Source organism: Sinocyclocheilus rhinocerous, unplaced genomic scaffold (genome assembly GCF_001515625.1).
Source record: "Sinocyclocheilus rhinocerous isolate Xijiao unplaced genomic scaffold, SAMN03320098_v1.1 scaffold130, whole genome shotgun sequence".
Classification (NCBI taxonomy): Eukaryota; Metazoa; Chordata; class Actinopteri; order Cypriniformes; family Cyprinidae; genus Sinocyclocheilus; species Sinocyclocheilus rhinocerous.
In genome coordinates, this window is record NW_015623500.1 from 356,983 (window position 1) to 369,501 (window position 12,519).

The window sequence follows — 12,519 nt, forward strand, 5'->3', positions numbered from 1 at the left end:
TATTTTCATGTTATGGCCAACAAGTGATACATGGAGCATTAAAATTATATATTATTTAAAACTAAAATCAACAATTTTAAATACTACAGCTGAATTTAGGCATCCCAACATTGTAATTTATGAAATGTACACTATGAAAATTGCCATTGATTTTGAAATGTGCTAAAAATGATAACATGGTAAATGTGCAGCTGTGTATCTAGTGACTCTCTTATTGCTTGTATTATTTCCATTTAGACACAGCTCCAGCTCACTTGCTACAAAAACACAAAACCACTTCAAAAATGTATTTCACCAGTTATTTCACATGCTTGTGACTGTCACTCATCTCCTTGAGCAGTGTTAGATTATGAAGGTCTATTCATAAGACATTGTCCCTTCAATAATGAGAAGCCCTAAGCCCAAGGCCAAAGACACTGCCAAACCATCACACGAGCCCTTACTGTCTCTCTTACCTGTCTATTCAACATCCCAACGCCTCATAATCATCATAAACGGACTCCTTCATCTCTCACTCTTGACACAAGGGTAATTCTGATAGACCCTGAAACCCGTCAAGAACTGACTACATATGTGTTGTTTGCTTTCAATTATCTATCAGCTAAGAAAACCTTAACAACTACCCAGCAACACCTTAGCAATGCAGCACCTTGGCACCATCTAAGAACTGCGTAGCGAACACTAGAAACACCTTAGCAATCTTAAAACTGCTTAGCTAAGGTGCTTCCAAAATACATAAAGCCTAAATAAATCTTCAGACTTCAAGGCTTTTTTGAATGTTCGGGCTAGGCTTTAACAATCCAGCAGGTTTGAATCTCATTTATGGCTACAAAATAAAGTAATTTGTTTTGGTTAACATCCTACAAGGATTTGAGTGTTCCAGTAGTGACAGTGTGATCAAACATGAGCAGGCTTAGAAAAGGTTTGTGTATTGATGTTCTGTGCTGTGGATGTAACTCAGTCCCCAGCTCCTGCTGTAATCAATGTACTGCTACTATAAAAAGAGGAAAAAAATACAAGAATTAGCAACAGTTCAGTGGTCTTACTTTTGCAACACCTGTTCCCTTCCCAACCTTGTAGGACTGTTACCGCAATTAATGTTACTGCAATAGAAAAACCATCAAAATGACGTTTAATGTGTTTTCTGCAATCTTAAAATCTGATCCATCCATCTCCATCCAAAATGTAGGTAAGGGCTCATCCACACAAAGCCAATAGCTTTATCTATCCAATCTTTTTTTCCTCATTCTAAAAAAAATTCCGCAAACACGGTGTCATCTCATGAAATATCTGTGTATACATGAAACCACTGAAACCGACTCAAAACGATGTAGTATACATGCCAGACAAGTATGTGGCGCTGCAATTCTGCCACAGAGATACACTAAAAACGGAGAAGAAGACTTGGAGCATGAGCAAAAACCTCGCAAGACTTGGGGTGATGACATCACTGTTTCACAAAATATACAGACTGGCTGTACACATGAAAATCAAGGGTGTCGTTTTTTAGATTTATCCACTCTGGGACCCAGTTTCAAAAAATTGCGGTTTCATACGGTGGTGGAGAGAGCTCAACACACTGCAAATGAAAAAACACATGCAAATAGAAAAAACACCTGCAAATTAAGAAAACATCTTCATCAATTTGACAACACACATGCTGCAAACGCTCACAACACAACCAAATAAAGAAACGTGCTGCAAAAACAGAAACGCGCTGCAAATACTCACAACACGACCAAATAAAGAAACGCACTGCAAATGCTCACAGCACAACCAAATAAAGAAACGCGCTGCAAATCCTCACAACACAAACAAATAAAGAAACGCGCTGCAAATAGGCGCAGACCACATCGGAAATGTTTAAGCTTTAAGGGAACTGCAAAGTGACGAACATGGCTGTGACATACACTGAACAAAATTATAAACGCAACACTTTTGTTTTTGCCCCCATTTTTCATGAGCTGAACTCAAAGATCTAAGACTTTTTCTATGTCCATAAAAGGCCCACTCCTCTAAAATCTTGTTCTCTAATTCATTAATAAATACATTTATTATGTAATAAATAAATAAAAACAAAAAATGGTTACTATATTTAAACCATGGTAACCACAAATTAATAATGGATTTACTACACTAACCATAGTTTAACCATGGTATTTGTACAACTGTGGTTATACAAATGGTAATCAATAGAAAAAAAAACCATGGTTAATTTTCATTTTGTTGGGGTCCTCCTGTTGTGGTCTCGTTGTAGTTTGTAGTCTTGCGTTTATGTATTTGGTTGTGTTGTGAGTATTTGCAGTGTGTTTCTTTATTTGTTTGTGTTGTGAGTATTTGCAGCGCGTTTCTTTATTTGTTTGTGTTGTGAGTATTTGGTTGTGTTGTGAGTATTTGCGGCGCGTTTCTTTATTTGGTTGTGTTGTGAGCATTTGCAGCGCGTTTCTGTTTTTGCAGCGCGTTTCTTTATTTGGTTGTGTTGTGAGCATTTGCAGCACATTTCTTTATTTGTTTGTGTTGTGAGCATTTGCAGGGTGTTTTTGTATTTGATTGTGTTGAGAGTATTTGCAGAACATGTGCTGTCAAACTGATGAAGATGCTTTCTTAATTTGCTGGTGCTTTTTCTATTTGCATGTGTTTTCTGAAGTTGCAGCGCGTTGAGCCCTCTCGGCCACCGTAGTTTCAGGCTCCCAAAACACCGGATCCGTCTGGACGAAATGTCGATGCGATACAACATGTTTTACATATACAGCTAAACTCGTATCTGTGTGTATGGGCTCTAAGTTTGTTTCTTGATCAAAACAGATTTGGAGAAATTTAGCATTACATCACTAGCTCCCCAATGGATCCTCTGCAATGAATGGGTGCCATCAGAATGAGAGTCCAAACAGCTGATAAAAACATCACAATAATTCGGAACTAAGACTCCAGTATATCAGTTCCCTTTCAGTCGGTCACTCTAGACTTCACGTCGATGACCAATTCGTCGGTCATTGACATGATGTCTCCATTCTCTCCATCAGGGAACGAGGGTTACATACTGTGATGAGTGGGGGCGGGGCCGAGAGCCGTGGGAACGGAGCGAGGCCGGTGGAGTAATTGATAATGAGCGACACCTGCACCACTCACCGGTCTCGAGTCTCACGGAGGAGCTCCGGAAGGATAAAAGGAGGAGTGACGACAGTGTTGGACGAGAGAGGACCAGCCCTGGACTTTATTTTGTGTTTTGTGTGCGGCAGTCGTCCGCGGGGGGCTGCCGCTTTACTTTCATTTTGTGTTTGTTTTTATTATTAAAGTTTTGTTTAAATGTTCGCCGGTTCCCGCCTCCTTCTTCCCGATCTACAAACTGTGTTACACATACGTAACCAAGACGTTATCCTTGTAAAGTGAAAAGCTGCTTGTTTGTAAGAAACAAATCAAACCTTTTTTTTTTCAACTAAAATGATTCTTCTATCCAAAATATTTCTTATTCAGTGAAAAAGTTGTGTTGTCTAAAGGACAAAGTTGTCTTTTCACTGGAGGAAGCACTATTATGGATTAAATAATCATATTTTTGGCCAGAAGTGATGACGTAAAGTTAAATGCCCTAATGATGGATTTGTTTCTTACAAACACACAACTTTTCACTTCACAAGGATAATTGATGGATTGGATTTTTACTTGTGGATTATTGTGATGTTTTTATCAGCTCTCATTCTCACGGCACCCATTCACTGCATAGGATCCTTTGGTAAATTTCTCCAAATCTGTTCAGATGAAGAAACAAACTCATGTACATCTTAGATGGCCTGAGGGTGAGTATATATATTTTTAGTCTAAAATATTTTAGCTTAAAATCTTTGGGTGAAATATTCCTTTAAATATCAGTCATTCTGACTTATGTGCCTTTACACTTTGTTATAAAAACATTACATTGAGTATTATCCTTCCCTCTAGTCAGTGGCAGATTTGGTCATAGTTGACCCAGGGCACCAATGTTCGGCACAGAGTACTGCCCCGGGCACAGCTGTCACAGATGCACGCTCCGTTTCCCATGGTTGGATCTCTCATCTAAACGCTTTCCATTACAATAAAATCACAAAATAGAATAAAACCCTATATGAACAGGGTTAACACAAACAGGTTACGAATAAACATCAAACAGATGCAGTTTTGATGTTTATTTAAAAAGTTGTCAAATGAGTCTCTTGCATTTACATATAAATCGTGATACAATACTTATTATATTTAATTACTCAGCATAATGTTGAGAGCTGTTCATATCTGGTGTTCAAATAACAAAGCTTCTTTTTTATTTTAACTTTATCCAAGCTTCACTTTTATTTTTCACTAGTGATTTACAGTGATGTTTGTGGCTGTAGCTCAACTTAATGCCCACAGATTCTGACTCACACTGGGAAGGTCTGAAAGGCACAACAGTGCCACCCTCAAAATACTGCATAACGCCCTTCAGCTGAATCTAACATGCAACTGCTGGATTCAAGCGCATGCTTCAATGGCTTTTCATCTTTTCCACTAACATCAACTCCTCCCTTTGTGATTGTTAGTGCTTCTGTCGGTTTTCCATCAGAAACTTCTAAATAGCATAAAAAAAGTGTACTGAGAAAATTTTAAGCCACAGTAAATACAAGAAAGGGCTAAGCTTAATATAGCATTTAATAATAAAAGGCAAATTATTAAATTAAAGGTAATCCATTTAACTTAGCAAATATCACAGAATAATATTTTTTTTTTTAAATGGGAAAGAGAGCTGACCATGCATATCCAGGCTGTGCACCATTCAGAAGTAAATATAATATTGCTTTCTCCTGTTAAAAGCTGTCTAAATCAGGAGAAAAATATGCACAGGTCAAGCACTTTTAACAAGCAAAAACAAATATGTTGGTGGATTTTGTGAGAGGACAATAGGGGATAGAGTTTATTACTTAATATTTATTTATAAATCATTGGAAGTGCCTTAAAAATGCCTTAATGATGAATTTTATTAATATATTTTAAAAAATGACATTCCAATTTCCATTATGTACATTTTAAGAGTTTAAAATTATGTAATGTAAAGAAAATTCAAAGAAATTAACACAAGCACTGTATTTGTAGTGTTTATTAAAATACATTATTTAAATTTCATTTAAAATTTTAAAATGAAGGTTCATTTACTCATTTAATTTGACTATTAATGCTTTATTAATATACTGATGTATTCAAACAAATGAATGATAAAAATAATAATAATTCACATAAAATACATATTATACATAATTGTTTCTTTAACTATTCAACACAGACTGCACTAAATCTCTTTTTCTGTCATTCCAATTAATATTCATCATCCTGTGGGACATGGCCAATTCAATTCAAATTCATCTTATTTGTACATTTTGTTTGTATTCTAAGTGCTCACTGGTTCACTCTCTACAGCTGATTGACCTCAGTGCCTGTTGACAATCATCCTCTGTGTCACACTTGAATAATTTCTCGTCTTCTGGGTGAGGCTGCACAAACACTGACTTGTCTTATGCTCTCATGCTGTCAGCGGGTGGTACACCACAAACTAATGTTTATTTAAAATGTCTCGCCATCGTATTACTCCAAGAGCTCTGAATGTTCTCTCACCACTGAACTGACCCATCACTTTAAGAGGGGTTTGTACACTCTGCCTGTACGGCATCGACCCTGCAAGGCCCGGGCTTTTGTATTCCATGGCACAGCCGACAGATCCTTTCTGCATATAAAATGTGTCAGGAAGTATATAATTAATGTTAATGTCTGATCGAAAAGTGGGTTTGTTAAATCATCCGCTTATTACAATTAACTGGCATGAATGTATTGACAAAAAAATCAAATGCATTTCTGACATAAATTCCCTTGTGTTTTCATACCATCAGCTGTAAAACAGAATGGTTGATCTCCCCTCTAAATGATTAATTACTTGAAGCTTGAATGACTTTGCCTATACATTATTCATCCGTATATAAATCAGTTGTTTACAACACAATAGAAAGGACTTTGTCAGGCCAGAGTTAGAGGTGACACAGATGCATATTTGATCATGCGCTCCAGATTGCACAGAGATCCATCTGTTCAATGTACATGTGCTGATGCCACTGGCCGCATGTCCGAATGTTTAATATTCCCACACGGTTCCAAAATGTTGCTAGGTTTTTTGTAAATGAACCCAGATGGAAAAGTCCTACGGAGAATTGGTTCTCAAGGGAGGATGGAAAGAGAGGCTATAATAAAATGACATTTAAAAGAGCCACATACAGTAAGAACTGTGAACAAATATAGACACTAGGTACATTTTATGAAGAAAATGTGAAGGGTACTATTTTGTCTCAAATTAAATATAGCATAGCCTCGTGTCTCTATGATATTCTGGTACTGAGATATGGCTGGAGTGTGCTGTTACATGGTTGCTAGGGTGTTCTGTATGGTTGCTAAGGTGTTTCTAGGCAGTTGTTATTGTGTTAATGGATTCTTGATGGCTGGGGTCAAAAGAACCAAAAGACCCCATGTCCCTCTAATAGCCTCATCTCAAAATATGATGCTCCTTGCTCCTTTTTATGGCAAATTTGTGGGATTTTTTAGCTTGTTTTTTATCTGCCAGGAAGGCGATCACTTTGAAAAAGTCTGATAATCTAGAACATTCAAGCCACACACTTTTACCTTCATGCATTTAGCAGACACTTTTACATTGCATTCAAGATTTGCACATGATCAGTTCATGAATTCCCTGGCAATCAAACCCTTGACCTTGCTAATGCTAGCGGCATGCTCTACATGCCTTTGAAATATTATACATATCTGTATCCTTTTTTGGATCCCTATTCATATTACCGGTAATACGCAGAAATTTTGCCTGGAAGAAGAAGAAATATATGAGATAATAGAGATTTAAAGGGACGTGATTCAAATTCTGTTATCATTTACTCCCCCCTCATGTTGTTTCAAAACCCTTCTGACTCTCTTTCTTCTGAAAAACACAAAATAAGATATTTTGAAGAAATGTCCATGTTTTTGTCCATATAATGAAAGTCAATGATTCAAAACAACACTGGACCCCTTCTTTGCATGGAGAAAAAAAAAAAAAAAAAAAAAAAAAAAAAAAAAAAAAAAAAAAAAAAAAAAAAAAAAAAAATCTTGGTTACACTTTATAATAAGTACACAGTATAGTACTTACAAATCATTTGCAAAGTATTAGTTTATAGTTAATTAATGGAATTAATCAGCTGATTATATTGAATTTGTGATCAATGAGATAATCAATGAGATTATTTTCTGTACCTGTAAATGTTACTCACAAATATCTAAATATATAAACAATGTGATCAGTCTAATTTTAAACCATAGTCTGTTGTTAATGGTCCATGAAAGCATTAAAATATAATTAATTAATAATAAAGAAATATTTATACGTAAAGTAAATCGATACACATTTATCCCTACTTAATCCCCACCTAACTATGAATTAACAATAAACAAATAGTTTGTGAATTATTTATAAGCACTGTGCTATTGTATACTTGTTATACTTTTACCAGTATCTTCTTTTGTGTTCCACACAGAAAACGAAAGTCAAACAGGTTTGGAATTACATGAGGGTGTATAAATAATGACATTTTTGGGTGAACTATCTCTTTAAATAGTGGTGCATGTTTCAAATATGTGTGCACTTCACTATGAATTCAAAGAACAGCAGTGACATACAAAATCTTCATGTCTAAATTACAGCACAGCAAAATGTCCCCTGCTTTGTTTTATGTACAATGACAGGAAGACATGTCAAACAACAAACATACATGCACTCATGCACAGAACCACTCAATTTGTCCACCAAGCCTATTTTTCCCCTCTTGCCCCCTCACAATCTATCTCTGCCCCTCCTTCCCTCAAAGCCCACCCTGCTCTGAGCCATAATGGTACATGCCATTAGTGAGCACATCTTGAGCAAGGAGGGGGTCTCTGCCTCGCGGAAGAGGCTACGTTAGAGCCACATAAACACATTCACAGATGTGTCTCCATGCGTTCTGACAGCCCGACTGAGCCAAGACCGCCACGCTGAATGAAGACAGAGAAATCAGGGGGAGAGACAGAGAACAACCACCAAGCAAATTATCACACCATTACTGCAGGGTCTTGCCCACATCCCTCTCTCTCGGATTGTGAGCTTGAGTGAGAGCACATCTGACAGGGAAGAGAAGAAAACGGGGGAGATCTACCGGCAGATTCGTCCCCAATTAAGCCCATGTTTCCAGTTTGATCCAGAAGCCACAGTACAAACAAATACAGGGATGCTCTGACCAAAAACAAATAAGAGAAGAGGAGAACAAGAAATCAAGAGAGACACACAAAGACAAAGAGTGAGAGATGGAGGGATGTTTTTAATGAATGAAGCATGCAGCAGCATGTGATGGAAATAACTGTATCTACGTAAGGTAAGACAAACCTTCTCTGTTTAATCTGTGACACAAAAAGGCACACAAATTCTGTGGTGATGAGCAGCAACAGAGGCTGAGACTGCTGTTTCTATCTCACGATTGAGAGAGACGGCTGCGTGGATGAGCGCTGGAGAATAAGCCATGCATACTGTATATGTTAAGATGTACACGGAGATGAGCTTGTGGCAGAGACCTGAGGCAAGCCTGAAGAAAAGATTCACTCGTAATCCGTACAGAGCTCAAAGAGCACCGTGGTGTCAGCTAGAAAGACTCAGTCACCAGCTGGGAACCTTGGGAAACAGTCGTGTTTGTGTATATATTCATGAGTCAATGCTTGCTCAGTATGGATCCGTTTTGCTTCTGTTGGATCTCTTGACAATAATGTACGTAGCTTAGACTTAAAATGTAGGAATTTTAACATTGCAACTCACCACTTTTAGGATATTTAGTCCAGGTCGTCTGCGGTTCATTTTATATTCATTTGCATCTAGACAAAATAAGTGGCAATTTAATATGCATGTCTTATCTGCGCTGCAATGATAACCACACACTTATCATAACAAAGAAGTGTCAACACTAATGCCAGTTCACTGCTACGGCCATGCAGCACTGCCACTTCTAATCTATACCTGGGTATTAGTGTTCAGTCATTAACGGCTTAGTTTAGGGCCCCTCCCCCCTCCTGACCCAGTGTCAAAACAACCCCGCATGCCGAAAAACAACCCCCGGGAACAATGCACGGCCGGTGCTTAGCAAAAGCGTGATGCTAATTAGATGGAGAAAGCTTTAACAAAAATCAGTGCCATCAATGCTCTCTTTTATTGTGTAAAACCCAACTCTGCCGGCTGCTGAAGCAATAACAACCGTAGCTAAATATGTAAATCATTACATAAGAGCAGGAACGGTGCTGCTCCAGGGCAGGAATTGAAGTCATTAGTAGCAATATCAACGGAAAGTGCATCTCTACGAGGATGCGTCTGGGATGGAGTTCCACATTAAGTAACAGATTGGGCAAGTCTTACTGGAAAGTTTAGCTCAAATGAGCCTGTTCAAAGAGACAAACAGTTAGCAACTGTGAGATGAGAACATACAAGGGAAGTAATGTCATAATTAATCTTATTTGTCACATATCTTAGTTGCAAAATTTTGAGCAGAATTCTCACAGGAAGTAATGAAGTCCTGTCCTTTATCATTACAGACATCACCGTTAACATGAAACGGCATTCACAACCCATTTCACTTGCCTAATAAGATGTATTCCCTAGTGAAACAGGATTTTCATTGGAAGAACTGGGGCACAACTTGATATTATTGAACTGGGAATTGATTGGATCATAAAAAGCAGGCGCTCTGTTCTACACCAGATTGAATACAGACCTGAATGTGAGATTGCTGTGATTATTGAGGACTTCTTCCATCCACTGGTACCTACTTTCGAATCAATCTTGGATCTTGTTGCATCATAATTCTTTTTCAAGATTTTTTTTTTTTTAATCTATAGTGAGTATAGATTATTTTCACATTCTGTATTACATTAACACTAACCAGCATTGAATTACTATTGCCAATCATTTCTATTTCAGTTAATGTAGTCAATCTACATTACCTAAAACAGTAGCCTTAAAATAGTGTCTATACAAAATGTTAATATAATATAATATAATATAAGCAAAATCACACAGCTAAGCTCATTTGCAAGAGAAAACAGATGTTAAAAATATTATTATATAATTATATTACATTATATGTAATAAACTATACTACCAGATGAACTTTGCTGTTATGCTGTCTCTCTTATGGGAGCTCACAAACCACTCAAACAATTTAGCCTGCGCTCTGCTTTGTGGTGTCAGAACATAGCACTGATGGCTTGTATTTCACCTTCAGCAATATTAAAGACCCACAAACAAAACATTCATACTATATATTCAACACAGTAATCTATAAAACCCCTGAATGACCAACCATAATTCGTGTGATCACAGAGCGCTCGAGTAGCAAAGGGACAGAGACAAAGAACACAAGCCAACAATATCATTCTACTCCTCAGACAAATCCATGCAGCTGCAAGGAATTCAAAAGCAGATTTCAAAAATAAAATAAAAAGTCCTGTGGGTGAAATTCAGTGTTTCTGTTGAAAACAGTTCTGACGTAGGCATTTGAAAGCACACTAGACTGGAGCTGCTTGCTGCAGGCGCTCTTGCCCTCCCTCACACTCACTCATGTGCACTTTCACACAAGTTCACACACTCAACCTCTTGCTCAAATGTGTACGATTTGTTCATGTAGTAGACAAACATTCTGATTCAAACCGCAAGTGTTATGTCCCGTTTCGCTTAAGAAAACCCACATAAAAACCTGTTTTCAAATGTGTCACACAGGCAAGGTTAGTTTGCTGAGGGACTCTAAGCTCTTGAAAGACTGTAAAGCGATTCACAACGCCATCTGAATCTCCATGCCATGAATATTAACCAGCACAATTGTTCCCTGAGTGACGCTACCATGGCTGCATTATTCATTCATCCTGACACTGCCACAAAGAGTTACACACCGCTATGGCCAGATCTGCTCTGTACCAGCTCGTGGTGCCCGAAGTGGAGCGCTAACACCCATAGCTCTCTCTCAATGGACGGCTAATGAACAGCTGAGAAACAGAAGAAGGAAGAGAGGAAAAAGGCAGGAAAACAGATTGCCAGGCCTCAGTCTGGGCTGTTATTCTGCCTTCTTGAATTCAGCACTGCGGGGCTTTGAGGTTGTGTTTGGCTGCCATCTCTGGCCCACTTTAGTCGTGCAGTCGTAGACACACACACAAACACACTCCCATTACTTGGGCTGTTATTCTGCCTTCTTGAATTCAGCTTTGAGGTTGTGTTTGGCTGCCATCTCTGGCCCACTTTAGTCGTGCAGTCGTAGACACACACACAAACACACTCCCATTACTGAACCATAACACCCCCAGGGACAGCAGCTGTTACCCCCGGAAGAGCTCGGCTCATAGTAGCAGAAGAGCTAAGAAGCTAAAGTGAGAATGCCAGGCCATATTTCCTCAGAGGGGTCTCACGTGGCCGCCCACCCTCCATGTGCCAAACAACTTCATCCATTCATGCTGTATATGGCTCACCTTTTTCTAAATGATGTTTGGCAGCTGTACAGTAATGGCACAATCCTATTATTGCGTGTATGTGTGAATGTGAAGTGAACAACCATCATAAGACGACTGACATGCATTCTCGACTCCTTTCTGTAGTACATTGGTGGCAGGGGTCCAGGACCACGTTGTTCTTACAGACCTCACATGTGTTTGACAAAAGTAAATGGCCTATTCCATTTTGGAGGCAAGAGACATAACAAAAGCAACATGATTTTTATTTTAATAGCCTACCATTGCTTGCAAAAGTGTTATCGGATCGGCCACCCAAAAAATGAACATTCTGACTCTCCTTCATTCTGTACAAAAGCTGTTCGACTTTTTTTGTGGAACACAAAAGATATTTTTAAAAATATTTTTTTCCATACAATGGAAGTCAGAGCGGTCCAACCGGCTTTCATTATATAGAAAAAAGCACTAAGACATTTTTCAACATATCTTTGTTTGTGTTCCACAGAAAGAACGCCACTGAGGTTTGGAATGACCATCCCTTTTAATATGCAATTGTTGATTTTTCAAAATTTTCCTCTATGATATGTAGAAAAAAAGAAAGTCATATAGATTTGAAAAACTATCCTTTAAAATGTAAATTTTTCCATTTAATCCATCTTATTGTAATGTGGGGTTTGGGTTTTGTTTTTGTTTCATGTTCATGTCCATGTCTTTTATTTTGTAATTGTTTCCTGATGGTAGTGTCATGCTTCCCTTGCCTCATGTCTCTCTGCCTTGTGTATGTGTCATGTTCTGATTGGTTGTTTTAGTCATGTGTCTTGTTTCCCATTGGTTTGTTCTTGTCATGTGACCCTCTTGTCTGCTATAAGTTGCCCTCATGTTGCCATTGTCTCTCGTCGTGTATTGAAGTTGTAACCCGCTGTCGGTGAGTCTAGTCTGTTTATACCTCGTCAAGTCTGTTTATGCCTCGTCAAGTCTGTT

At 38.2% G+C, this 12,519-nt stretch overlaps 1 protein-coding gene across 2 annotated transcripts in view; it reads left to right on the top strand.

The window, feature by feature from the left end:
• Positions 1-7,946: 7,946 nt before the first annotated feature.
• LOC107757492 (galactosylgalactosylxylosylprotein 3-beta-glucuronosyltransferase 1-like) overlaps positions 7,947-12,519 on the top strand; it is a 100,051-nt gene continuing 95,478 nt past the window's right edge. For both annotated transcript variants that reach the window (XM_016575011.1, XM_016575091.1), the window contains exon 1: positions 7,947-8,435. The gene's annotated coding sequence lies outside the window, so the exon portion shown is untranslated. The remainder of the gene's footprint in view (positions 8,436-12,519) is intronic.